The sequence below is a fragment of the Elephas maximus genome, chromosome X (assembly GCF_024166365.1).
Source record: "Elephas maximus indicus isolate mEleMax1 chromosome X, mEleMax1 primary haplotype, whole genome shotgun sequence".
Classification (NCBI taxonomy): Eukaryota; Metazoa; Chordata; class Mammalia; order Proboscidea; family Elephantidae; genus Elephas; species Elephas maximus.
The window spans coordinates 103,652,210-103,658,209 of NC_064846.1; positions in this window are offsets into that span (position 1 = coordinate 103,652,210).

The window sequence follows — 6,000 nt, forward strand, 5'->3', positions numbered from 1 at the left end:
CAAATAGTATATAATCCCATAGTACATTTTTATAAGATAATATTTTATTGTGTTCTCAGTGAAGGTTTACACAGCAGTTTACATTCCCATTCAATAATTTCTACAGAAGTTGTTCAGTGACATTGGTTACACTCTTCACAATGTGTGAATATTCTCATTATTTCTGTTCCGTTGTTCCATCACTGTATATTTTACATAAAGTTATGATATAGACTTATTTATTTATCCACGTGTTTATTCATTCATTCATTCAGCATAACAGGCAATCTTTCAACTGACAAATCTATCTCCACAGCTTCCCTCATTAAAACTCTTAACTGGCTCCCTATTGCCTTTAGAATATAAGCCAAGCTCCTTAATGGCATCCAAGACTCCCATGATTAGGCCCCTATTTAACTCCTTCTCCAGGCTCATATCCCACCACTCCAAGCCTTGTATTAATTTTAGATTTCATTTTCCTGACTTCTTATAGTTTCCTGAGGATACAGCACCATTTAACACCCCCTTGCTTTCCTCTTGCTGTTCATTCTTTGGCATTTATTTCTCATTCTTCTCCCCCTAACTCATTTGAACCTTACCTGTTATCCCCTTCTACAGCAAGTCTTCCCTGATGCCCCTAGGCTCAGTTCGTTACTCCTCCTCAGTGCTTCCAAGGTATCTAGTTTTAATGTTTAGCCAATAGCATTATATTGAAGTCATCTATTTACTCTTCTGGCTTTGTCAACAGATCGTGAACTCCTGAAGGGTAGACACTAGATCTCAGTCCACTTTGTACCCTCAGTTTTTAGTGCTGGCCTGGCACAGAGTTATTGGCTCAGTAAATGCATGTTGACTTGGACTGAGAGTTGGCAAATCAGAAGGCTTTGGTAGCCTATCTAGGTTCCCATGATTCTCTGAAATTCATTCAGTTCTCCAGCACCCCAGAGCCACGGGCTAATGTCAATATAGGACTGTAAGCTGTGCCTGAGGGGCTTCTGGAATCAGAGCACCTTAACAGAATCAGCTGTTTACCATTAACGTAAGGCTGGCAGCTGAATTTCAGCAGTATGCAGGTGGACCGACACAGTTAAAATCCTGGGACTGAAGAAACATCACCCTGCCACCCTCCACTTTGGCTCCTGACAAAGGTATTGAGATGGTTTAAGTTAGCCCAGCCTACAGCCTGCCCAAGAGGCAGGTCAGGGAGGCAGGACTGGAGATGATCCCAGCCCCAGGATTTGGCTGAAACTGGAACATCAAACCAAGCCTGAGCTGGCTTTCATGGTTGCAGTTCCCCTGCCCTTAAACTGCTGCTCCAAAGAGGGACCCTCTGAACAGGTCACACTTAAACCTGATGTGGAATTTAAAAACATAGATTCCCTCCACTTCCCCTTAAGCGAAGAAGGTGGAACCCCCTCAGAAGCCCTGGAGAGAAAAAACTTAGAACTGACTTTCTTCTCTCACAACATCCACTTCTGGATAGGGCGTACACAGCATCAGAAAATCAGGGTAAAAAAATGCTAGCAAAATCAGTTCAATCAGTTATATGTCTTATAAACCAAACATTTGTGTAAAACTACCATAATTTTTATTTTTTACCTGGTGTCTGTTTGTTCTTTCCAGATTTCAGTCAAACCAGTTTCTGTATATAGACAAAGTTGAAGTTCCAGCTCACAGACAAGCTATTGCTGAACATGTTTCTCTTAATAGTATGAAGTGTTTCCCTGCTAAAAACCATCTCTAGAGTATACTGTCTGTGTGGGGAGAAAGGGTATTGTGGGCCAGAGAAATGAAATGGCTAATACTTCTCCTATAAGGCAATCCAGGCATTCAGTAGTGGAGCTGGAAAAAATCCCAACAGACGTTACAGCCTGTTTCTTTGGCTTTTTCTAGTTCACCAAAAGGAAAGTACAGCCACTCAGCTACCACAAATCTATCAAAGGCCACGTTGGTGGCAGCTCTGGAAGGAGGCCCAGATCCCACAACTCTCTGTTATATCCAAGTCCAGTGTTTTCTCTACCCACCAAGGATTTCATCATCAAAGGATTTTTTTTAATAAATATTAACAAGTGAAGGCTCTGACCTAACCGTGTGGGATGAGAGCAGGAGTCATGTATTAGTCCAATGAATAAATGTGAAGAGGAAAGAAGTCAAGATGGGTTGTTATTTTGGTTAAAGAGATTCTGGACTTTGTCAGAGAAGGTCAATAAGGGTCAAAACAATAGTGTCCCTTTAAAAAATTGATAAAAGATCATCTAGTCTATTCCTCTGTCTCTAGAAAGGCATCACCCGAACTCGTAAATCGATCTAATGGTTCTTTGTTGTTGTCGTTAGACACCCTTGAGTCGGTTGTGACTCATTGTGTTCCTACGTACAACAGAAAGAAATGCTGCCCAATTCTGCACCATCCTCACAGTTGTTGCTATGTTTGAGCCCATTGTTGCAACCATTGTGTCAATCCATCTCATTGAGGGTCTTCCTCTTTCTAGCGGACCTCCTACTTTACCAAGCATAATGTCCTTCTGCAGGGGCTGATCCCTCCTGATAACATGTCCAAAGTACATAAGATGAAGTCTCATCACCCTCTCTTGTAAGGAGCATTCTGGCTGTACTTCTTCCAAGACAAATTTGTTTGTTTTTCTGGCAGTCCATGGTATATTCAATATTTTTTTGACAACGCTGTGATTGAAAGGCATCAATTCTTCTTTGGTTTTCCTTATTCATTGTCCAGCTTTCACATGCAAATGAGGCAATTGAAAATACCAAGGCTTGGGTCAGGTGCATCTTAACCCTCAAAATGACATCTTTGCTTTTTAACACTTTAAAGAGATCTTTTGTAGCAGATTCACACCATGCAATATGTCATTTGATTTCTTGACTGCTGCTTCCATGGGTGTTGGATGGTTGATCCAAGTAAAATGAAATCCTTGACAACTTCAATCTTTTCTCTGTTTATCATGATGTTACTTATTGGTCCAATTGTGAGGATTTTTGTTTTCTTTATGTTGAAGTGTAACCCACACAGAAGGCTGTGGTGTTTGATCTTCATCAGTAAGTGCTTCAAGATCTCTTCACTTTCAGCAAGCGAGGTTGTATCATCTGCATATCACAGGTTGTTAATTAGTCTTCCTCCAATCCTGATGCCAAACTCTTCTCTATATAGTCCATTTTCTGGGATTTTTTTTGCTCAGCATACAGAATGAATAAGTATGTTGAAAGAATACAGTTCTGATGCACACCTTTTCTGACTTTAAACCATGCAGTATCCCCTTGCCTCTTGGTCTGCCTCTTGATCTATGTACAGTTTTCTCATGAGCACAATTAAGTGTTTTGGAATTTTCCTTCTTCTCAATGTTATCCATAATTTGTTATGATCCACACAGTCGAAAGCCTTTGCATAGTCAATAAAACATAGGTAAACATATTTTTGGTCATTCTTTTTTTTTTTTAACATCATTAAAACCCATTGTCATGAAGTTGATAACGACTCGTAGTGACCAGATAAGACACAGTAGAACTGCCCCATAAGGTTTCCTAGGCTGTAAATCTTTATGGAAGCCGATTGCTACATCTTTCTCCTGTGGAGTGGCTGATGGGCTTAAACCACCGACCTTTCAGTTAGCAGCAGGTGGCTTAACCACTGTACCACTAGGGTCCCCTTTAGCATCATTAGGAGACTTTTATTTTCTCTTCCTATAGCACTCCACAATATAGTCCTCACATAGGGTTACGGTCTCTTAATCATTAATCCTATCAGGTTTTCAGTCAAGGGACAGTTTGAATTTGAGAATCACCAATGTGTCCTTGTCTTTGTTCAAGAAGGAAGCAGGGACAGCTTCATGGGAATGCCACCTGTACACTTGTGCAGGGCGCTAAACTTAGAAGGGCCCCAGGCCATGACGATCTTGAATTCTAATATTTTTAACAAGTGGCTCACTCCACATTTTTGTTTTGTACCAGGCCATGAAAATCATGTAGCCCGTCCTAGCAGGGATACAACCTATCCCTGACCCTTCACATCTCTGCATTTCTGAAAACATACACTGCCAACCCTGAGCCCACCCAACATGGGATATACAGGAAGTGTAATTATGAAATTTTAAAGACATATATGAGGACATTGCAAATCTCTAAATCCTCTCCCACATCATGTGCTACAGAAAGAACACACGACAATTTCAATTTAGACACAACTTACTTTTTTTTTTTTTAGGGAAGATGCTATGAGTCAGAATTGACTCGATGGCAGTAGGTAGATTCTCTTTTTTTTTTTTTTTTTGGTTTAGGGAAGTTATAGCCAGAGATGAGGATCTGAAAAAAAACACCCAAGCACGTCATATTCAACCTCTAACCATTCTTATTTTGAATTCACTCAGGGTACATGTTGAAGTAAGAAGCACCAAAGTGCCAAGCTTTGAGACCCAGCTAGGCCTGTGAAAAGCACACATAACTCTTCCCTCTTTGTACTTTCATCAGTGGGAAAGGTTATAGAAACTGATGTTGGCAGAGCTCTGGGGTGGTGCGGGAGGCAAAACCTAGTCCAGCTCACTCTTTTCACAGCTGTCCCAGCTCCTGACAGCTGCAAAAATTTGTTTTTGTCGAGGATGCAGCTCTGCCTACAAATAGGCCTCAGAAGAACCAAGGCCCTGGGAAGTCAATTGCACAGCATTTAGTTCCTGACCATAAGCCTTCTTGATGGCTCATAGTTCTTCATCAGAGAATGTTCATTCTAAACTTAACAATTAAACTGGTGCTGCTTGGCTTGCTCACTAGGGTAACAAAACAACAACTTTATTATCTGTGGAATAGGAATGATAATCCTTGTTCTACCTGCCTCACAGATTGTTACAAAGATCAAATGCAATCATTATTTTTTTTTCAATAAGTGTTTATACCTACTTATATGGTATACTAGCTTAGAGAAAGAAGATGTTAAGGTCACAGAATTGTACAAAGATTAAGCTATGAGTCTTCAAAGGAAGGGGAGGTTACTTTCAGCTGAAGGAGTTCTGGAAGGTTGCATGGAGCAGGGGCATATGAGCTGACCTTCTGACATTGAAGAATGGTGAAATTTACCCAGAAGAAGATGAAGGCATGTGGGGATTGTAAGAAGAGCAGGCCCAGCATCAACAAAGGCAAAGCTTTCAGGAAAGCACAGATTGTGTGTGTGTGTGTGACTCTGGAAAGTTCAGATTGAATGGAGGTCAAAGTGAAGGATCAGAGATAGATTAAAAACTGACCTCCTCAAAGTCTCAAAGAAAATATGTCAGAGACTCTGCTGATGCCAGTTGTTTCCGTCTTGCAGTCTGTATTCCCTGCTTTAGGGAAAACACAAGGCAATCATAACCTTGTGCCATGCCACAATTCCTATTGACTTCAGGCCTCCCCCTTGTCAGTTGCAATTGGGCCTGGCAGGAGAAGCTGCCTGGGGACCACAAGGAAGCAGGAAGCCACCTTGGGTACTAAGATCTATAGTTTTTTCAAGTGAAAAATGGACATTTACTTGGGGACCTGTTGAGTCTCAGAGAGCCACTGGCTTCTTTTCCATGGGCTTGAGGCTAAATGTCACCTTTTGGAATTCTTTGAAATTGTTAGCATTGGATAGTTAATCGTAACATGGACTCTAATTCTCTGTGAAATTTCAGGCAGGGTATTTTGCATTTTTGCATCTTTGTTTCTTATCTGGAAACTAAGGGTGTTGCAAAAGTTAGAGAATTTTTAAGCAAGGAATTTCATTAATATTCTAAATTCTAAATGCAAAGACATTGGAATCTATCCGTACATAGGACATGTGTATACAAAATTGAGTTGAGGTAACAACAGTGGAAACATGGACCCCAGTTCTGTTACTGACTGTGTGGCCTTATGCAAGTTCCTTTCTCTCTTTGAGCCTCACTGTCCTCATTGTAACATCACAAAATCCTATGATTCTTTGCAACAATGTTAAGTGAAGAAAGAAGGTTATGAAATTCATGTACACGAACAGTTCTATAAAGGCGTTATGTGTGGGTATGCTTAGTA